General features: G+C 42.2%; 1 protein-coding gene across 15 annotated transcripts in view; it reads left to right on the plus strand.

The window, feature by feature from the left end:
• The window catches only part of baz2ba (bromodomain adjacent to zinc finger domain, 2Ba), a 97,786-nt gene that overhangs the window by 1,177 nt on the left and 72,495 nt on the right, over window positions 1-24,114 (plus strand). For all 15 annotated transcript variants that reach the window (XM_073870794.1, XM_073870802.1, XM_073870798.1 and 12 more), the window contains exon 2: window positions 12,849-12,892. The gene's annotated coding sequence lies outside the window, so the exon portion shown is untranslated. The remainder of the gene's footprint in view (window positions 1-12,848; window positions 12,893-24,114) is intronic.

Here is a 24,114-nt window from a genome sequence, read left to right on the forward strand (position 1 = left end):
GAAGTTTAAGTAAAATGTGATGTTTTTCGGAGAAAGCGTCGATTTTGTTATTTTGCTCGACATTGATGTGAAACTCGATTTTTCGATATGTTTTAAATAAAAAATGACAGTGGGTGAACGGAAAAGAGCGTTTTGTACGATCTTGAGGATTTTAAATGATGTTTAGTGATTCGGTGTTTACAGGTGGACTGGATGACATCAGCACCCTTTTTTTGGACGGCAAATGTAATAATGATGTCATATATAGTGGTGCAAGTAGTTTAATTGTGAGATTTATTACCATTTTTTTTTTCGAATACTTAAAAAATATGTTGTATTATTAGTGAATCAGATATTTTGATAATGTCATTTTTTATTTCGTCTGTTTTGTGGTGTTCACATTTTGCTCATTGCTGAATATAGGAAATTCGACACATTGGATGTTACAGAATTATACATCATGCCATTTATAGACATTGTGTTACTGTATGTAACAACAAAACTTACATTTGTAACTGGCTATTTGGCTGTCCTGTGATATTAATATGCACTTCTGTATATAGTCTCTTTGTTTTATGTGTGCATCTGTGTGTATGTATAAACACAGAGGGGCTGCTACAGATATGTCACACGGTTTTGTTTATTTAATTTAACCCTCTAGCCTTTAAAAAGTGATAAAAATAGTTTTACGCAAAATAAAATAAAAATAGAAGGGGGTTGTGAATGAACACACACACAGAGGCAAGTGCTACACATTTAAAAGTTACTGTTATGCATGTCATGAACTTTTTATAATTACTGTAGTGGTCAGCCCAAGGCTCACCATATCCTGGTTAAATGCCAACGTTGGTGGGTTTAGTGTGTCTGTTTTGTATCGCCAGGGCTCTGTCTCATCTAGCCCAATGCCCAAGTCATTATGCATGGAGCAGACTGTTGTTTTTACAGAATGCCTCAGATGGAGAAGTCAGTGTTTCCACCTCCCATTTCTTTGTCTGGGTATGTGCTTCTGCTAAAGCCATGAGAGCAGGGGAGCAGATGTTTAGCCAAACATCCTGACGTGATGCTTTTCTCTTGTGGGAATGCCGCCTCTTCCTCCCCGCTCCTGATGCATCGTCTTGACAGCTGCTTGATTTCATGGAACCGCTAAGAAGCCATTAGCGGTATCAGTGAATTGAAACGGAACAGTCTCACCCACTCTCTCCTTCCATTAGAAATGACTATTGTTGAATGTTTTCTCTTTCTTTGTGTAAGCGTGTGTGCCTGGTCTCACCGAGCACACAGAACATCTCTTATACGCTTACTGTTTTTCTTACCGCAAAATAGGGAGAACAAATCTGTCAGGGCCTGTTTGTGCTGTTGGGGTTTGAAGGGATCTCACACTGTGCTCTCTCAAGCACACCCAGACCTCTGGATGTCTGTAGTTGTGAAGAGAGAGAAAAGCAAAACTTTGCTCGGGGTTAGAGTGTCAGACGCACATTTGGGCTAAGCACGTTTGTTGTTTTCCTGCCTGGATATGGGTTAGGCCTGCGAGAAATCGTTCGACTTGCTTTTGATGGATCTTGTTTGCATGTCTTCGTCGTCTGCACGTCCTTTGCAACAACAAATGATTGTGTGGTGGTAGGAGAAATGCAAGCTGTAGGAAATGCAGAAACTGACAAATCTTGCACAACTTCAGCACCCACGATCCCACACAAGTTCGGTTTATAATCACACTTCCTCCCTCCAAAACGGGGCAATGATCGGTGCGGTTCATTTAAAGATGATTTAAATTTATTGGCTGTTCCACTCACGCTGATACATATGAATGACTGGAGAGCCGTTAACTCGCGCAGCCTTGCCTGCGTCTTATAGTCCTAAATGGCTCTATGGGGTTTCATTCTACATCTTATTGGATTAGGCAATATTATAGTCAACTGCAGCATATAACATTGTGTCTATCGCTTTAACAACTCGCTTTACACCCTTTCAGGGAATTATTAGTGGTCTAGTTAGTCTTATTCTATATTTAGGCTATTGTAAAACCCGTTTTAGATTAATTATTGAAAACGTTTAAGTAACTCGATATAGTATGACAACCTTATTTTGTGGCATGCTGTTAAATAAAGAAGCATCAGTCTCTGGATGGGGACATTAGAACCATCTTCAGCCAGAACCCCTTGTTTGCGTGTTTACATTGATTGTGGTGTTCAAACGCATTGATCAACGCACTGTAAATGGTGAAATTGATATTAATGAACTTTCCAAAGCTCAGTCTAGAGTTTCTCAAGTCCCAGTGTGCGGTTTTTCATTTAACCGCCCTATAAACGTACAAGACGGTGAGACGTTCTCACCTGATCAAAACACCTGTCATTTAAAGAGCTCGAACGCAGGCACAGACTTGATTATACAAGCTGTTGTGTGCCACGTGTGTGGCCAGTAACTGCCAAATGAATCAGACTGGATATCGGAAGGTCGACGGCGTATTTGTTTTCCGAGCAGGTTGCGTCCTTGTGCAAATAATGACTTGGCAAATCACCTTGTAAATACTGACAAATACTCTTCCCCTTGCAGGACGACAGTTGGCGTGCCGGTTAAGTGTGTATCTCTCTATCTTGCTTTACTTGGCTAATGATTTATGTTGTTGTTAACAAACAGCTTTGATTGTAAAATTTCCTCTTAACAGTTGGCTCTTACATAACAGCGGGTTATGTGGGTTGCAGTTTAGCTTGAACAGTGCTCCGGCGACAACCGTTTGTGTCAGCAGAAGCGTTAGTTGGTCGCGGCAGACTTGGTAATTGTGTCGCAACTTACTTTTTTCCTGGTAATAAGGCCAAGGAGATGAAGATTCACTTTTTCGCGGACAGTCTTCCTACCAGCAGCTGAAGCGGGTCACGTCGGACTGACTCTGTTTTCAGATAAACACAGAAAGGGGCCGAATTTCAGAGGCAGGCAATTAGCTGCTTTTTAGTTCGACGTCCCCCGGGCCTCTGTTTATCATTCAATGTGAGAATATCCCTGATGAAACTCAAGGTTATTTTTGTTGGGCTGTCTGAACGCTTGTTTTTCACAGGCGAGGTGAAAGGGGTTGGGCTTTTTTCCCTGAAGAAATGCTACATATTGAGATCTTCTTAGCTGTAACTTCACAACGAGGAATAAAGCAGAGGAAAGCGTACGTGTGCGTAGCGTTTTAGCTCCATATATTGTGTTGTTAATCAGCGAGGCCGATCTCGTGCTTGACACCTGAAGGTCGTCATTCCGAAACCTTTCTGTATGCCTGTCTCTCTCTGCTTTCTTTCTTTCTCTCAGCTTTTGAATGAGGGTTTGAGTGCATTAGTGATTCCAGGCAGATGAATATTCTGGAAAGATGAGGGCTGGCTGTGGCTCGTGTGTTGTTTGCCCTCCAGGAGACTGTCATGTTGCCTGTGCCGTGGGTTGCTACTGGGGAGCTGGAGTCCCCCCGCTGAGATAATGGAGCCCATGTTTGAAATGCCAGTAGTTTGGCCTATTTGTTCTAGCGCTTATCGCTATATTTGCATCCCGTGTAGAAATAGCCAAGATTTCAGGAATGGCAGGAATGATGCTCTTCTTGTGGGAGAGGGCAAAGTGGAAAAGAGAGGATGGGTAGGATTTGGCCAGAGCTATGGGATGGGAGTGAATCTACTGCACTGAGACAGCTGACTGCAGGACATGCAGTGTTTGACCCTTCGCACACACACGCATACGCACACAAAGACACTCTGAGATTGTGCTCAAGCAACCCCCTCTTATTTATTGATCTTGCTGCATTTAAAATCTGGTCACTGTCACCACAAAGCCTTTTCATTTTAGCTGCGCTGGCAAAGAGCACCTTGGTGCAGCAAGAATTTCAAAATTTTTCATGTGCACAGAAATGAAATGGAGATAAAGACAGACATTGAACCAAAAATATACCATTGATAATGAAGCCCTTTGTGTTTCAGTAAAGTTGCTAAATTCGACGCCTTTGTATCATCAAGTTGTTATCTATCTTCACAGTTAAGTCTTGTCTTATGTGGTTTAGGACAGTGGTTCACCCCAAGGCAGTTCTGATAGGGTCACAGACAGCAGTAAATAAACACAGCTAAATGCAAGTTATAAAATGCTATTAATAGAATTGGTCATAGTTAGGATAGCAAAATAAACCGGCTTAGCAACTTGAGAAGGGTGATCGCTTCTCACACGTTTTGTTGAGATCAAAGGCTGCACATCCAATCAAATGTAGTTTTTTTGGGGGGGGGGGGGCACTATAGACAAGGTTTTGTTAAGAAAACAAAAAAGTGACAATCCTGACTGTTATGCCGCGAACCATCGCGTTCCTTGCTCTAGATTACTCGCGGGATTTAACTTCGTGCCATGCAAATTTTTCGCTTAAGTTGAATATTTTCAACTTGTGTGAAGACACGTTTGAGGCAAATAACGCATGTTTTTGCGGCAATCTTGTCACTCAATTTGCTTCTATTCGAAAATATAATAGTTTAAATCAATAGTTATTCGCATCTATTCGTATCCTTTCACCTCTTTGCATTGACATTTTGTTTGTAATCTACTCGCGAAAATCGTTCATTTCGCGTTTGGTGTGTACGGCCCATTAAAGGGACAGTACTTATTCGTGCCTATTCGAAATTATAATAGTTTTAGTCAATAGTTATTGGCATCTGTTTGCGTCTATTCGCATTTCTGTGTTGACTTTTTGTATGTAATCTACTCACGCAAATTGTTCAATTCGCGTTTGGTGTGTATGCCCCATTAAAAGAACGGTTCACCCAAAAATGAAAGGTCTCATAATTTATTCATCCTCATGCCATCCCAGCTGTTTGACTTCCTTTCTGCAATTAAATACAAGCAAATAATTTTATTATTAAATGTTGTCATGTAACATGCTAGCCAAATTAACATGCAGGAGACGAGCAAGAACCAATTAGATTTGATATTATTGTTATAATGTTTTAATCGCTAAATAAGCTCAAAATATTAATTGTTTTTTCTCACGATCGTGCTTTAGAAGACATTTATTAATTTTGTTACTTTAATTATGGATGTATTTTATTTTAACATAAGCTTCATATTTTAATATAAATTTGTTTGTTAGTATTCACATGAAGAAAGGAAGTCATGTACATTTGGGATGCAATAATTTTCTTTACTTTACACTTGGTTCACTTTCAGCAAGCACAAAAAACATTTTTGACCACTAGTTGTTTTTGCAAGAGTAATTGAAAGCATGATACCATTGTCAATTTGACATATGCGGTTATTTAAATACTAAAACATTTTCAAAGTTAAAATTTTAAATAAGTTTTTAATGGTAAACCATCTGTATTGCATCTCCACTTGATGTTCAAGTTAATAACCTCTTGTTTAAGATGACGCCAGCTATTTAGCCTTGACATCTCACATTAAGTTTAGTGTTTTTTAGCAAAATATAAACTAAGCTGGTCTTGAAAGAGTAAACAAACCTCTTGTGGCTTGGCTGTGAGGTTTTATAAAAAGATCTCCAGATTGAGAGGGCTGGATTAGGAGTACTAATCTGCACTCATGTGAAGGTGCATCGTGGTGTGTTGACTGTGTTCCTGAAGTCTACAGACACCGGATTAGGCGTTACAGCAGGGCATCGTGTTCGCCGACCCGCAACAAATGTGTGTGCGTGGTTGTTGGGGGATGTCTGTCTCAGTCACGAGAAATTATTAAACGCACATGCATACACCAGCAGCTTGATAGGCTGCTTTGTTTGAGGCTCGAACAGACGGGTGGTCCTTTGTTTAATTGTAATCTGTTAATAGAAGATAATCGATAAGAACCCTGACCGCAGGTTGTTTCGGTAGGCAGTGAGTGAGTTTCAGACACTTCGGTGGTGATTTCACACGCCCTTCAAAATCGAATGAAAAACGCTGCACGATCTCTCTCTTTTCCTCAGTTTCTATCTCTCTATTATCTCCTACAGTTTGTTAGATAGTTGGAAAGCTGTGAAACCCGTCTGTAATATGAGCAGTCTGTAAACCTGGCAACAGCAGCAGTGGAAGAAGCCTGATCCCGAGGCCTTCGAGTATGAGTGCATGTGTATGTTTGTTATGATGATGACAGTGAATCATTTGTACACATTTATAGAAGTGAGCAGTGCATCCTTAACCCCACTGTGTGTATAAGGGTCTTGTTAAGAAAAGCTTTGTTTGTGATCTTACAGTTTTATCTCGGTGTTATGCTTGTTTTTGGTGTGTGTGTGTGTGTGTATAGGGGTGACTGTGCATCTTTGTGTGTTTGTGTGTAGAGATGGAAATATCCTGTGCTCCTGCAGGCTGGAATAAATCCTGTGTGAGAGCTCCCTGGTGTAATCCAAACACTGCCAGCTAATTTAAGCGTGCAGCAAAAGCAACAGCATCTTTCATGAAAACAACGCATTCAGTCTAGTGCTCATCCCCATCTTTTTCAGTCATCGGTTCAGCCATCATCCTGGCTTCAGCTTTACACTCAAAACACTAACGGCTCAACACTACAGCTCAAGCCCAACACAGGGATAGTTCACCCAAAAATGAAAATTCTGTCATCATTTACTCACTCGCATGTTGTTAAAAACCTGTATAAATGTCTTTGTTCTGATGAAAACTAAGGGAGATATTTTAAGGAATTTTTGTAACCAAAGCGATCGGAAGCCCCATTGAGTTACATAGTAGGAAAAAGAATTCTATTGAAGTCAATGGGGCTTCTGAACATCCCCCAAAATATCTTCCTTTGTGTTCATCAGAACAAAGGATTTTATACAGGGTTGTAACAACATGAAAGTGAGAAAATGATGACAGAATTTTCATTTTTGGGTGAAATATCCCTTTAATACAAGCCAACACAACAACTTAACACAACAGCTCAACACACTGTCATTAACTAACACAACAGTTCAACATATCACAAAAACCCAACATAATAAACCCAACATTACTAACCAACACAACCGCTCAACACACCATCATTAAGCAACACAAATACCCAATACAGCAACCCAACACAACATGTCAACATACCACCACTTCCAAACACAACAGCTCAACATAATGCCACTAGTGAACACAATTGTTCACAAAACAAATATCTGTATAACACAAATACCCAACACAACAGCTCAACACATCAACACAACTTCAGAGTCTTTTGCAATGTGCCCAGGACAACAGCTCAACACAAATACCCAGCACAACAACCCAACATTATTAACCAGTCAGCCATTAACCAACACAACAGGTCAACACACCGTCATTAACTAACACAACAGTTCAACATATCACAAATACCCAACATTATTAACCAACCCGCTATTAACCAACACAACCACTTAACACACCATCATTAAGCAACACAAATACCCAATACAGCAACCCAACACAACAGCATACCACCACTTCCAAACACAACACCACTAGTGAACACAATTGTTCACAATACAAATATCTATATAACAGCTTAACACAAATACCCAAAACAACAGCTCAACACACTGCAACTTCACAAAACAACAGCTCAACAAGTCGCCACAACGCAACTTCGGAGTCTATTGCTTTCTGGCCAGGACAACAGTTCAACACAACAACCCAACATTATTAACCAGCCCGCCATTAACCAACACAACAGCTCAACACACCGTCATTAACTAACACTACAGTTAAACATATCACAAATACCCAACATAATAACCCAACATTATTAACCAACCCGCTATTAACCAACACAACGGCTCAGCGCACCATCATTAAGCAACACAACACAAATACCCAATACAACAACCCAACACAACATGTCAGCATACCACCACTTCCAAACACAACAGCTCAACACACCACCAATAGTGAACACCACTGTTCACAATACAAATATCTATATAACAGCTTAACACAAATACCCAACACAACAGCTCAACACACTGCAACTTCACAACACAACAGCTCAACACATCGCCACAACGCAACTTCGGAGTCTATTGCTATCTGGCCAGGACAACAGCTCAACACAACAACCCAACATTATTAACCAGCCCGCCATTAACCAACACAACAGCTTAACACGCCGTCATTAACTAACACACAGTCCAACACATCACAAATACCCAACACAATACCATTATCGAACACAACAAACCACCACTAGTCAACACAACCTTCGACTACCAAAGCACACTTGTAGCCAATCAGCAGTAAGGGGCGTGTCTACTAACCGACATTGTTGCCTGGGTTGCGTATGTGTGGGGCGGGTCTATCAACCGAAGGTCCAGATTCTATTGGGGTAGGGGCGTGTTTGTTTAGGTCATTTCAATGTCAACATTGGCTTTCAGAGATTATGGACCCTGCCTTTAAGGGGCGGTTCACATATCGCGTAATTTGCATGCTCAAGTTCGTTATTTCATATGTAGGTCTTTACGGAAGCGACGCGGTTGCGACCCGCACACAGTGTGCCGCACATCGATTTATAAACATTTAAACTTTTCAGAAAGCTTTAAGCACACCACAGGTCATGTGACAAGAACCAACCAACGGTCGCGGTTTCCGCACAGTTTTAGACGCGAAATGTGAACCACCCCTAACACAGCACACCAGTTGAACCCAACACAGCAGCTCAACACACCATCACCCCCCAACCCGACAGCTTAACACACCACCATCACTAGTTAACACAACTGCTCAACACAATAAAAATACCTGCCACAACAACACAAATACCCAACATAACACCTAAACACAAACCACCACTAGCCAACACAACAGACTGAGGGGCTGGACACACCAAAACTTTTAAACGCGGCTGAAAACGCCTTGAGGACGCCAAATGCCAGCTGTTTTTCAGCTGAGTACCAGCTTTCTTCAGCTGAGCGCTTTGGTAACTGTGATACGTCAGCTGCGAGCCGGTTGGTTGCTGTGGTAATGTCCCGCCCCTCCTCCAGTGTGATTGGGCAGCCGTGTGAAAACTGACATTGACGAGCGGAGCTTTTCTTCCAAAGTTGAACATTTCTCAACTCTCTGCGCCGGTTTTCAGCGCCGAAAAAAACCGCTAGCGGCTGGCTTATTTGAAATACGCCGAGTTTCCATTGAAATGAATTGAAAACATGCGCCGGCCGCGGGCGTAAAAGCGTTGGTGTGCACGCCCCCTAACACACCACCGTACTGCTTCATCTCAAATCCAACACCACCATACAAACGCAATGACTAAATTTCTACACCTTTTTACTGGTTCTACACTCACATACCACAATACAACCTGACACCTTAGTTTACTATGCCTCACAACGAAACCCACACAAAAGTTATCTTACTAATCGTCACACGTCATTTCCTTACATCCCCTCATCTGTACACCGCTTCAGACTTTCCAGCATCATGATGCTCTTCTTAATATTTGATAGGGACATATGCTAGATTCATTTAAAAGGAGGGATATTTTGTCGCGGCTGCTGCTCGACTACATCGATGTCAGGTTGATGAGCTTTTCGTTGTGTGTTGAGCTCAGGGATGATAGATGACTATCTTGTTCATCTGTGTGTGTTCGTACGTGTCTGTGTATGTGTGTGTGTGTGAGGGAAAGGCGTGACAGCTGCACAGGCAGCGGGATTGACCTTCATGCAGAGAAATCTCAAGGCCTGTTTGATGGCATGGTATTCTGCTGCTTTGCGTTCTTTAGCGCTTAACTTGATTCTTCAATAGCACTTGAATGAAATAGTAATACATGAGGTATTTTGTGTTCCTACTTGTAGCAGTGGATGTGGTATTAGAGATGGCACCGATGTCTGGTTGATATCAATAAACTGATTATTGTATCCAATAACCAAGATGATCCCAATATATCCTGCATCTGTAGTTTTTTCCACATATGGTGATCATGATCTGATATATCATAACAGAGATGATTAGTAGAAATACGCCAACATGCTGTTTATGAGATTTAGTTGGCTGATTAGTAAACAAACTTTTTAAATAATTGCACTTGTGAGGCTTTGCCTCTTGCATGGATTCTTGCAGTGTTTGTTCACTTGTAATCTAAAGCAAAGCCTCCACTGATCATTTCCCCATTCGTTTGTTTGCTTTCGTATCCGGGACTGCCGAAAACACGTTCCGCGCTCATGCCGTGTCTAGTGATGACTGCGGATCATTAGAAGCTTTCCCACATGTTCTACCTTTGTTTAAAAAACTGCTCCATTTCATGTGGAGACACATGAGTGTTTTTCTCTCTCTCTTTTCGTTCTTCCTTTGCCTCCATCTGGTCTTCATTTCCACCAGACTTCAAAGGTGAAGGAAAGCGAGGATAGGAAATGGGTTGAATATTAATTTGGCCTTATTGTCACGAGTTGCCGCGTTCTGCACCATGCAGCGCGGGTGAACTTTTACCGCGAAATTACTGCAGTGTTTAGCAATTCGTTCAAAGAGGATCGCTGCGTCCTTTGGCGTGCGAGAGAGAGCGACTCTGTGTGTGTGCGCGCATGTTTGTGCCGGGGTTCTTCCATTAGCGTTTGAGTGATGACCTCCAGTGTGGGCAGTTTAAGTTATAGCCTGCCCCCCTCTCACCACCACCCCCCAATCCCCAGATGGAGCTAATTGTCTAGTGGCCATTTTTGAGCGAACGTTTCCAGGTACGTTTTTTCCCCCTCGGATACTCTTTTAAAACCCGCTCGGTGTTAATCTCCTTCTCGCCCCTCCTTTTCTCACGGAGAGACTGCAATTGGCCTAATGATGAAAGAATAAGATTACAGGTCTTGGTATCAACATAAGAGAAGGAGATCTGGTCCAAGGCCGTTTTTTTACACGGCACACAGATTCCATTTTGTCAGCTTTCAGCTGGGCATAATACAGCGATAAAAGACTCTGCCCCGCAGCCACATTGAATCATACAGAGCACAGAGAGGGAGAGAGAGGCAGTAAGAAAGAGATGAGAAAAGGAAAGAGAAGTCCCTTTGTGCTGTGTGTGCTCATATTGTATGAAAAAAGATGAATCACTTCTATTTAGGGATCGGTTTCCTGAAACTGGACTGGTGAGACGATTCTGTGGGAGATAGATTGTCGGGACTTGCCTGTGTTTCTCTGAAGGGCTGAGCTAAACGTCTGCAGTCGTGGCAAGGTGCTCCCTAAAGGACCGACTCGTACGGCAGGAAGTATCAACCTGAAGCAGAACGAACACAAAAAGCGAAACCCTCCCCTTTTTGCCTCACGCTACCCTCACAGCTGCGCGCAGTTTGCAGTCTATCCGAAGGGGGTGCGTTATCATTTCATCTAAATTCCTCCCTTTAGGCAAGTCAATAAAAAAATGTAGCGTCAAGACGTTTTTGATTAGTTGGTCCTCGGGATGAAGAATGGAGAGCGTTGCTTCCCCAGAACCCATAAATGCACAGTTTGGCCCTTCAGTCGTAGCGCGTTGTACGATCGGGCCCACGCGCCTGCAAATGAGGCCGTCGTACGTGTTGCGCAGAAAGCGATCAACCCCAGACAGCGCGCTCGCTATTATCTCCGTCTTAGATTCTCCGAGCTGTCATTACGCCCGTCTCCACTTTAACTCCCCCGGGTGACATCAGCTCCGACGCCGCATGTGTCCTTGGTCACTGCGGCGATGGAGAGCCTCCAACATGGATTGGCTGGCCTGGGTTTTGATTGACGCGTGGATGCTGTCAGTCACTGCCGGCTTCAATGCGTAGCAAACAGTGGTAAACTGTTCCAGATTTTTCAATCTCTGCCCAGATGGAAATGTTTTAAAGAACTAAAAGAGGAACTAACTGCCCGGCCGCAGATTACTCGGAATGCGTCTGCTGTTCGTTTGTGGTGGTAATTTGTTATTTCGTTTGTGCATGTGGTGTTTGTTTCTCGGGCTGTGTGCAGCTTTGTGTGATTGAAGAGATTGGAAACTTATCTGATTTGTGTGTCTGTTTCATCCATGTGTCTCCCTGTTGTGATGCTCCCGATAATTCGCGTACACAAACACACACTGTCAAACAAAATCGTGCACCAAAACTGGAGTAGGCTGGTTTACAGCATGTGTGTTTGGAAAAATCGTCCCACACACCCTGAGTTTTAAGCTTTGCTGTAATTCCAACAGGTTTAGCAGGAATAAAGCCTGAATCAGGAGTGCGTTTGAGCGTTCACACATTCGTGTGTTTTTGCTTTTCTTGTATGGGCATGTGAAAAGTGGTTGTCAGTGCTTTTATGTGTGTGTTTTTCTTAGCATTGGCAGCCACAGGTTGGGTGTAAACACGCTACACTCACTAGTAGTTCTCTAGACACAATGCTGAATGTGTTTTGAAACTTGTTGCCATTGACGTTTTCCCTTGAGCTAAAGCTTTAACCATTCAGAAATCTGATATATTGCCATGTGTAAATGTGTTTGTTTTAAAATATATTTCAATATATTACATTTCTGTGTGGGTTAATTCGGGTTTTTTTTTAATGAAAGGGATAGTTCACCCAGGGTTGAGGGTTCTGTCGTCATTTGCTCGTTCTTATGTTGTTGCAAACCTGTGTGAACCTGATGAACACAAAGGAAGATATTTTGAGGAATGTTTGTGACCAAACCGATCAAAAGCCCCATTAAGTTCCAGTATTCTTTTTCTTACAATGGAAGTCAATGGGGCCTCTGATTGGTTTCCTCAAAAAATCTTCCTTTGTGTTCATTAGAACAAAGAAATTCATACAGGTTTGTAACAACATGAGAGTCAGTAAATGATAACAGAATTTTCATTTTTGGATGAACTATCCCTTTAAACTTCGTCTTTCTAGTTTATTTGTTTAGTGTAGTCCGTTTAGTGATCAAATGTGCCATTGTTTCAAGTTTTATTTGTCACATACTACATAACCATACACTGTATTATACATAATGATTTATTATTGAAATAATACCGTCTCTTTTTTCACCTACAGGTGGTCAAGCAGTGATGTCACACAGTTGAGGACACTCCCACCCAGTGAGTATTTCCATGACAATCCTTAATAGTCGTGTGTCATTGATTTTTATAATCTTTCTCTCTGTGACTTTGCATTGTTGCAAGACCAGTTTTCCAGTTTTGGAGTCATTTGTCACGGTTATGCACCTCTGTGTTTGTTTTGGGTAATTGGAAGCTGTAACCGAAAAGGCTGAACACGGTTTCTGCCGATTTAAACCTAATTTAATTTCGTCGCCAGGATGCGAGATTCTCTTTTCTTCACCCCTTTCCCTCCCAATTAGTCGAAACAAAGCTCTCCGCCGGTTTTTAGGCTGACACTTCTTAAACACCCTACCCTTTCTATGCGTAAAGATCTTTAATTTGGCTACTCGCTTTCACAGCCGAGCCTCTCGACCGAACCACTGTGGTGGACGGAGTTTGTGCTTTGGAACAAACAAATCAGCCGGCCTCTCTCAGTTTTGGGCTCAGGCTAATTGGTAGTGCGAATGCCGGTCGCGGACTCAGCGGGGACGGTGGGCGGACGGCAGCCTCTCAGGGCTCTCTGCTCGGCTGCGCCGTTTCATTCTCCAGGTCCCTGGTGGTTACAAAGAGTGACAGAAATACAAGGACATTTCTTTGCACACTCTTGCTGTCTCCTCCTCTCTCTCTCTCTCTCTCTCTCTCTCGTTCTCTCTGTCTATACTGCTAACAAGTGACAATGTAGCTTTTGAGTTCTGGAGTACTTAAAGACTGAAAACGGGCCGCAGCTGCCTCAGGTGAACATACAGCTGTGTGTAGACCAAGAGACAGGTGTGTGTGAGAATCTAAGTATGTGTGGTGCCTTACAGAGAGAAGTGTTTATGTATTTCGAGAGAGTGTCTGAATAGCTGTCTTGCTGCCTAGTCAGTCAGTGACTTAACAGACAATGTGTTGTGTGATTCCTCCTAAGGAAACCGATTCCAGATAGGCTTGCAATGCACCAAAACAACATTAATGATCCAGAACAAATTCACAAGGGCTTTAGAGATAACAAAGCAAATATTTGATAAACATTCTCCGTAGATGTTGAATCATACATGAATCTTTGCAAATAATTTACTTTTTAAAAGCAATCTGTCAGATGTTGTTCAAATCGCACACACAGGATTGTGGGATATCATAGCCGACGAGGAAGTATTTATCTTGAAAAATCGACCAGATGAAGGCATTTTAATAGACATTGCTTTAGGAAGTGATTTAAAGCCTTTCTACCTCTGTATACTGCCCGGGAAGGCTGTATTTTTAGTGGAAGGAGAGAAAGAGGGGAGACGATTGTGAAAAACCGAATCGGAGAGAGAGACAGGAAATAGACAGACAAAGACAGCGAGACAAAGACGTGCTCTCAGCTCCTCAGCTACACATCATTGCGGCCTCTCATTGGCAGCAGTCACTGTCACCGTCTCAGCTATCAATAATGGTAATGGAAGCTCCATCCAAGCATTGATTTCTGGGAATTGTAGGAAGGCGTGAAGGGTCATCCGTGCTCAGCGGCTCTGCTCATTTAGTGAAAGCGAGACAGGCCCGGGTTTCAGTATGAATCATGCTAACATTCTCATACGGCTTATCGGAGACCATGCGTTGAAGGTTGCATTTGTCTGTTGAATAAAGAAAATGTGTGTATTTTTAAGGATAGTTTACATTACATTTACATTTAGCAGATGCATATTTTTTTAAGCGACTTACAAAGATCAGGAAACACTTAAGCGATTTGTCATATGGTGGCAATAATACAAGAAGTGCTTACAGCAAGTTACTAGTTTTCTGAAACAATTCCTGTTGAAAGTGCGAAAGTTTTCCCCTATAATGAAAAAATGTGGTGTCATTATTTACCTTTTCATTTCAAACCTGTATGAATTCATGCAAGTAGCACAATGGGAGATGTAATGGAAAATAGTTTTTACGTTACGGTCCGTAGTGCATCAAAAGTCAATAGTGAACTAGATCTTAAACAAGATTTTTAATAAATCACCTTAAAATGTCATTATAAAATGTGTGCACTCCAAAAGCCATGCACCCTTAGTCACCATTCACATTTACTGTATATAAAAAAAGATTTACATTTATGGCAAGACACTTTAATCCAAAGTGACTTAAAGTGCCTTTAAGCTATACATTTTATCCGTATGTGTGATCCTTGGGACTGAACCCATGACCTTTGTGTTGCTAACGAAATGCTCCACCAAGTGAATCCACAAGGAAAAACATCATTAAGATTCTTTGAAACCCCTCCTGTTTCCAATGCGAAAAGAAAACGGCTTGAAACATCATTAGGGTAAGCAAATAGCTAGCAAATCACAGAACTGTTTCTCCAAGGCTAGCTCTAACTGACCAGTTGTGCAAAGTATGGGTGTTAAATGATATCGCAAACCAAACAAAGCTTGCCATGGCGTGGCAGAAGTATCGGGTGAAGGGATGAACTTTCCTGTCTCATGGAAAATGAAAGGAAGGAATGAGAACAAAACACTTCTTGGAGACACCCAAAGGGAATTTGAAAAGTTTATGGATGTAGAAAATAATAAGTCGTCTCTTTTCGGAGAGCCGAAACTGGAAAGTAAAATCAGGTCTGTCAGGACAGGCGCATTCCTCTACCCTTTTGCTTTCTGAACTGGAGGATATATAAGTTGTAATCACTGACAGTGCCGGCGACCGTATAGAAGAGAGAGACTTGAGCTCTTTTACTCCTGCCTGGGGCAAACCGGCTATTTATTAGCACACATGTTAAACCCTCTTTCTTCAAAGCAAACTTTCCTCCCAGCCTCCCACAGAGAGAGAGAGAGAGAGAATAATAAAGCAGCGGAAATGGCATTTCTCTGCACAAAATAGATATGAGTGTTTTGAGTGTAACCAACTAATCTGGTGTTTTATACAGAGTAGAGAAACAAAACGAAGGAAAACAGAGCAAGACAAAAGAGGGTGGCGAAAGAGAAAAATAAAAGAGGCAAAAGAGCATGTATGAGCACAGATCTTGGCCAGGCAGTGTCAGGCTCTCTTTCTCTTTCTGCCGTCCCAGGGGACGGCTCATAGCTCATACTTCCTGCTGGAGAGATGTTGAGCAGGAATCATGGAAGAGGGTCTGTTTTCATTCCTGGTGCTGTGAGGCGGGAGTGTGTCTGCGTTTGTGCGTCAGAGGCAAAACATATCAGTTGTTTGATACAAATAATGCAGGCCTGTGTGCATGTGTATGTGTGAAGGTGTAATGGACCCCCGCCTGAACTCAGTTGTGTGCTGCCGATCCCTGGTGAGAGTCATTACCTCAGGACAAAACGACAGACACGCACACATACGTACACACAGAGCGTTGGAGAGAGTTTGAGATGGGGTGCCGCAAGTGTCTGTCATTGGCCTCCTTTGTTTTCGCTCTCGATGGCCCTATTAACCATTTATTCCTTGCTGTTTCTTCTTGTCTTTAATATTTATGCTCTGGTCATGGTACGAGGCCATGCTGATTCAGACTGTACTTACGGATACAGCAATAAATAGTCAATCGTCTACAGAGAGAATGACGGAGTCAGTTAGATGAGGTGGTTAATATTCAGAGTACATCTCATGAAAATAATCTTCTATTATCTTGCCTTACCCAGGCCCCTTTCTTGCACAAGTGAATGTCTTAATTTGTGGCTCAACACACACACACACACATGCATACACATACTCATAAGCTGATTACACATAGTGGTAGTTAGATGTTTTTTATTTGCGGTTATCATCTGGGTTGACCGTTATTTTTGGCCTGTGCTGCCACTTTAAAGGAAGGGAACATGCGTACACTTCTCAGAATCATAACTAGAGGAATTGATAAATGAATACTGAAAAGAGAGGAGTGAGTAGATAAGCTAAATGAGAAGGAGAGAGAGAAAAAAACTGAGTGGGGAAAAACATCCAGAAGGTCAGGATCAGCGGGTGGCCATCTGAGGGAGCGACATGGAGAGACTCCGATTGAGTTTCACCCGCCCTGTTACCGTGGAGATCCATCCAATAATACCACCCTATCCACACAGCAGAATCACTATAATACACTACACCTACAACAGGCTGGCAATAGTGCTCTAGCTAAACCGAGGCCGCCGCAGCAGGCAGTTCTCAAATCGACAGCAATATCCCACAAATACTCAGTGTGTATCCACATGTTTTGCCTCAACAGGAATGTTTTACCTCAGTGAGCTCAACCCTAAAACAGGTGTGCTTTGAAAAAAACTACATTGTTGATGATGATGGTTCAGCTAAAACTAGAAAATCATGTAGGAGCAATTAAAATCATTTCATGTTTGGAGCATCGATAGCTAAAACTTAACTTGAACATTTTTGGGATGTCCCAATGTGTCGTAGAATTTCCCACATTGCGAAAACAGACACAAGAAACAGCCTCTTCCTTAGATCAATTGTGAAATGTCATATTTTAAGGTTTTTGTTACAAAATTTTTCTGGTATGCAACTTACATTCCATTGTTTACCCCTCACAAGAATCTTCCCCATCAAACCACACAAACAGAAACGCATCTGACAATATCTAAAGTGTAAAGTAAAACAGCTTTTCCAAGTTTCCACCACACAGACCCCCAATGGCCAGACCCAGACCAGTTGCAGACCTAGATCAAGTCTAGACACAAACCATGCAAATGAAATTAAAATTCTGGCCTGTTATGGTGGATACGTAGCCATTTAGAGCCATGGAGTCCTTGCATATAAAGGTGAGGATACCATGCCAACCTTTAGTGGAGCTATTTATCCCCTTAAAGTCCACATGAAATCAAAATGTTTGTATGAATATGTTATCCATAAGGATATTTATAATTTAGTTTGCGCGGAAACATTGACAAAATTCAATAATGCTTTCAAAACGTATAATAACGTTCACACGTTAACGCTTTCCACTTTTAATGGGTGACGTCATGCGTTGCAGAACTGAATTGCGGATCCGTTGGTGCCGCGTCAATGATGTTTCTCGCTGCAGAAGTTGAACATTTCTCAACTTTTCAAGCGGCAACGCATGCCTCAGATCGCCTTATGCAAATAACCCACGAAAAGCCAGCCAATGACGTTTATGTAAGACTGGAGCATGTGTTGCGGCCACTGTGATTGGCTGTTGGCAACGCTTCAGACAAGCCTTCCGTCAACTGTTAACGTTTTCACCCCTTGTGAATGTACCGTACTTTGGCCCAAATAGATCAATGATTTTTATGACATCACTCTGCACTCTGCTTCTTATCAGATTGCAGGTGAGGTAAACAAAATGCTGTTGGCTATTTTAAAAGGGGAAGGAGCCACTCAACATTTTTGTTTCTTTGGAAAGGATAAAAAACAATGAAAGCCGTGCAGAAGGTTTGTTTGAGAAGATAGGCCTAGACTGAAATAGATCAAGGCCACCTTTACATGGTCTCTAATCCTGATGACTTCCCACTTTAGTGATTTTACAAATCAACTCCCATCACAACATCTTGACTAAAGGATATTATGTCACATAATTATTAGTCTGGGCCAAGTTATATCCGTAATCAGTGTGTAAAGTGTATCATGTTTCAATTGGGAACCGTTTACGTTGCGATGCTGTGAGAGATGGGCGAAATGCACCGAGTACAGTTTCTGGTGCTGATGTGCATACGTGTTTGTGTGTGTGTGTGTTTTCCCGTGCTGACGCTAAAAGCAGTACGAGGACGGATCCGAGATAGCGAACGCTGGAATACTAATGAACAAATGACAGAAGAAGAGGCTGTATGCTCCTCTCTACCTCTCCGCAGTGGGCTCTCTCTCTGTCTTTCTTTCTCTCCGTCTCCCTCCCTTCATCTGCACCTCTCGCTCACACAGAGGATAAACTGTGTACATGATGACATTTACACCGCAGTTGCACGCAGAGGGAGTGTGTGTGTGTGTGTGTGTGTGTGTGTGTGTGTGTGTGTGTGTGTGTCTGTGCGTGCATGCGTGTGTGTGTGTGTGTGTGTGTGTGTGTGTTTTTCTCCGCTCTTCTTTCATTTCACTCCGTGCTCATCTTCTCTCCATCTCTTCTCTCGCTGTGTGTGTCCACAGGATGTGCACCTCAGGAGAGCGCGCACACACGGCCCATTATTTATGTCTTTTTTTGAAGGGCAAATACAGAAAGGAGTGGCTTTGCTTTACTGGCATGAATTTGATGTGGATTTGCGCAAACAATTGAGAGTCATACAGAACAATAGCTACTGAATTGTGTGTGTGTTTGCTTGCATATCTACACTGTTAAAGATTGTATTTAAGATTTCTATAATGGTCTTTGATGGGTTGTATGGTTTCATAAACAACCATTAATATTTACAGATCATTTCTGTTGCACTTAAGGTTTCTTTGTAGTGGATAAAGCTTATACAGACTAAAGGGTACGAAACAAATAATTATTTTAGACTGGATTTACACTGCAGATCTTGATGCCCAATTCCGATTTGTTGACTATAAATATATATATATATTTTTTTGACAACATCATGTTTTTAAAGAGATTCGTATCCTATATCAGCATTTACACTAAACGCTTGGCAAAGCAATTCAAGTTAGACATACTGACTCAGAACGGCTTTTCATCACAGAGGAAGTAAAATGTCACAATAGATTATTATACAATGTTTAAATATAAGATTATACCGCTTTATTTCTGTAACAAGACATGAAACTTTAGCATTACTCCACTAAGTGGAGGGGTCGTCCTCCATTGCGCTGCTAAACATAGTGATGTGATCATGGGTGGTCTCTACCTGAGTTGATGTCATTTGCTAATGTTGCTTTTTAAATGACGTATGAAACGACTTGACACAGAAACATTGCAGACCTAGGCCCCGTCCCATTTCTATCCCCTTTCCCTATGAAATGGGACACCACTATATGGAAAGTAGCGTAGCGAACGTGCTCACCTACGTCATGTGCATCGTAATTATTATTAGTATGATTGAACTCTCAATAAGCCCGGTTTATACGTGTTCATGTAAACGCCGGAACACACATCCTGAATATTGACAAAACTTCCCAGATCAGATGTATATATGATGGACAGACTCTCTCGAAGTAGTCGGGTGACGTCGTCAGATAGCTCCGTGAAATATATTCTAACATTAGTGTTCAAAACTTTCTTCACACTTACATACACGAGTCTCATTGTTTCTGTGACTTGTGAACAAAAAAATCAATGGTTAACACAGTAGTTTTAAGTATAGTGTACTTAAATATTAAATACAATGAAATATAAATTTTTACGTTTGGATCATCTGTATTTTATAAATATTATTTACTTCTCTTACTTTTTTCGGTAATCAGTTCTCACAAAAGTTTTGAGTACTCTGAACATGTCAGGTTTTACAGTGTATGAATGAGGCCTGAAACCAATTGGAAAATATCGGAATCTATCCGCTTTGTTCCTGCATACAAGTATCCGATCTCAATTGAGTCACTTCAACATGCAGTGTAAATGCGGCCTTAGGAAACTTTCTCGGAAACATGTTTTTTTTCTATGGCATAGCTGCAAGTAACTAATTTTTTTTGCGACCTTTTAGCAACCTGGAGAGATTTGTAAATATATGTAAGCGATTACATTTTTTGCTTTAATTATAAAAATGTTAGAAGTATAGTCCTGTTATAGAATATAGAATGCTACAAGTATAGTCCTATTTTACGTTTACGCTAGGGTCCGCGTACAGTATGCATGACGCAGATTTCGTCATCAGAATGGTACCTGCGCACTGTAAGCGCTCCGCAGGATTTTTGTAACCACACATATTATGTACACGTAGGTCGTGCATGCACGTACAGAATAATGTAGTATGTAGCCCAGGAGATGCATTGCATTTTGTAACAATATGCATGCATCAAACTCTATGTACATGTATGAGTCGAATAAACTATGCTTTGCAAGGCTGTGCATTCGACCAGGTGCGTACGTTCCCTTACACATAAAAAAAATTCTATATTTGGGCTTCACTGAGTTGTCTGTAGTATTTACGCTTGACTGTGTATAGTTTAAATAGAAGTATGTGGTATGTCCATATTTAAATTGCTAAGTAAATGTGTGTGTGTCTGTTTGTTTGTGGGTGTGAAAAAAGGAAAACCACTATCACAGCTATTGTGTTTACTGTGTAGGGTTTATGTTCCATTTAGGGTGTAAAAACTAGTGTGTACGACATGCGATAAGGCAGTGTGTGTTTTGAGGTCGGGAGGCAGGCGTTTTTTTTTCCCTTCTCTCTGAGGAATTGGGTGGTTAAGGGCAGTTAGAGGGGCTCTTGGGGGTGTTGGGGGTCCTCAAAGAAGGTTAATGAGAATCTGTTGAATCTACCTTCCCCTGTCTCTCACACACCGAGATGTGACCCATTGCATACATACACGCTTTAAAAAAACACTTTTCACACCAACCACACACTTTTTCACACCTTTCTCGTTCACACTCTCAGACTTTCCTTTTTCCTGTGCACAAACATAACACGCATCCAGCCCTTAAATAGTAAACCACCCAAGGGTCTCTTTCCCTCGGCCTGGGGTATTTAGAGAGAACCCAGTGGCAGGCCTCAAGCCCAGAGCTGGAGAACACGGACCGTTTTGGATCCAGGATGGTCCAGGGAGATTCTCCAAGCATATCAGGGGCTTTTTGTATTGCGGGTGTCCAGGGAGAGCTCATTACGGCGGGTGTGGGTTCGCAGAACCTTCTTCACCTCTCGGAAATCGAGAGAGAGCAGCGATACTGGACCTCAGGGAGGTCATTACAGAAAGAGAGGCTGAGACAGGAAAAAGTCAAGAGAGAAAACATAGAAAGAGAGGTCGGGATGGAGTCTTAGAAATAGAAACGATGAAGTTTGCTGTTTTGGATGTGCGGGGGAGATGTCAACGTTATTTTTAATTTTGTGCTTTTTCCCATTTTTAGATATGGGAACAGTAAATGTGAAAAGGATAAAGGGAAGATCATAAAGGATGCAAACTGGACTCTGAGCAACTCTGCTCAGTGCTTTAACTGCTAAGTCATGACTCTAAAAATAGCTTTTTTTAAGCTGATCGGCTTGGGATGATGTCTTTATGGCTGATATAGTTGTAAAAATTGCTAAATTAAAATAGTTTATTTATGTGACGAGAACACAAATGACACTGGAGAGTAGAAATTAGCGGCTGGTTATTAACCAATCAAAATTAAATATTCAACAAGGCAGTGCAAAAATACAATTGTAAGATGTATCCAAAATGTAGGACTGCCTAAAAAACTTTGGAAATGCGAATACCGGAACATTTGTGGAAAAGCAGACACGATTATCGGCCAATGCCCCAAATATGCACAAATCAGGTCGGCAGTTTGTAGCTTAAGATACAAGAGCATTTCGCCGTCATATCTGGCTATTGTTTACAGCTCACAGGAGTCTTGGGTGTCAGGGGGGAGGGATGGATGGTTTGGCGTGCAGATGGTCCGGGGAAGGAGGGGGGCTTGAGTCTGTGCGCGGGTGATGTGCAGGGACATATTTAGTATTTTATTGGTCTGTTCCAGAGGACCCAGCTGCTGGGTCATTCCCTGCTGGCACAGAGAGAGAGAAAGCTAGGGAAAGAAAATATGGAGAAAGAGGGGCATTAGTGTAGATGTCGATGTGAGGATTTAAAGAGCAGGCGAAAGAAGAAAAGGGAACGAGAGCGAGGGAGGGGAAGGAGCGAAGAGAGAGAAAGAGGGATGGAAAAAGAGATAAGCAGCGAGCGAGTGAAATGTGTCCGCCGTGATCCATCAGCCCCGAAGCCACACTAATCACAGGTGGAATTCGGCGAGCTTTAAAACGCCGCCTCTCATTTCAAACCCTGCCCTCGGGCTCTCGGCGGCTGCGTGTGTGTTTAGAAGTGTGTCGAAAATCTCTCCGCTTGCCCCGTTTTGTGCGTGTGGATTCCAGAGTGGTAGTGTGTGTGTGTGTGTACTGTATGTGTGTGTTTTAAGGAGAGAAGGAGACTGAGGTCTCGAGAGACCGCATGCGTGCATGCATGCATATTTCTGCATGTGTGTACACCTGTTTGTGTGTAAATCCCCAGAGACAATATCTGGCTCAAACAGCTTCAGTGATCACAGATTGCGCCGTTACCCTGCACGCTCGTGCGTGTGTGTGTGTGCGCGAGCGGGATAGAGATTGAGTGTGTGTGTTGGACGGAGAGAGAGGGCAGAGCGTCTTTGTGTCTCTACCTATCCCATCATCCCGCTCAGCTCAGCAGAGGTGACACCAAGGTGAGCGAACACTCGCTCTCTCTCCTCCACCACCACATCGGCGTTGCCTCTTGCTCTCCCTCCCTCTTTTTCTCCTCCTCTCTCTCTCTCTCTCTCTCTCTCTCTCTCTCTCTCGCTGTGCCTCTCTGCACGGCTCAGTGGCAGATGGAGGCTGTGTCAGCAGGGAGAAATGGCCATTCACACACTCCTTACTCCCTATTCTCTCTCTCTCTTTCTCTCTGTCTCTATCTGTTAGAATATCAAACATTTGCTTATATATCAAACACATGCTTTCTTTTTATTTGTAATGATATACCAATATCCAATGGATTGGATTAGATCAGGCAACATTACAACATACAACAAAACTAAAATGAGTACGTATGTTTTTGAAAAAATATGGCGTAGAAGAGTCATAAAAAATAATCTTTGATATGATCTGCATTTCAATGTCAGTCAGCTGGGACCAAGTGATTTATCTATCCGCCAGCCTGTTTGTCTTTTATAAAAATCGTCCTTTTTTTTCTGGTTTAGCAAACATTAATTGTTCTTGTCACATCTTTCTCCGTTACGTCAGTACGTTCACAGTTCACCTGGTTTCGCACAGGTGTGTATGCGCACGTGTCGCAAAGGTCAAAGAACTGGAAATGTGCGATCATCATTTCGCGTTAATACAGCTATTAAAACTCAAGGTGAGCTTGAGATGGAAAGGTCGTGAGGAAAGGAGAGAGAGAGAGAGAGACGAACGAGACGGCAGGAGGAACAAACGATGCACAGAGCGGGTGACAGCGCAAGCTGCTTTAATATGTATGTATTGCAGGTTGATAGTTGATTTCATTAGCAAATCTCATTGTTATGCATGGATTGTTCTCCTGCAGCAAAATGAATATTGCATCCGCGCCGCCCGTAGGTTCGGACAAAAACGTTTGGATTTTTAACAGCAGCCTTAAGGAAAAACCCCCCAAAATCCCAGTTTCTTGTTGGATTCAGTCGATGGCAATTAAAAGCATTTAGCATGTTGTCATTCACTATACGGTAGATGGGGCCTTGTGTAGGG

Source organism: Misgurnus anguillicaudatus, chromosome 8, assembly GCF_027580225.2.
Source record: "Misgurnus anguillicaudatus chromosome 8, ASM2758022v2, whole genome shotgun sequence".
NCBI lineage: Eukaryota > Metazoa > Chordata > Actinopteri > Cypriniformes > Cobitidae > Misgurnus > Misgurnus anguillicaudatus.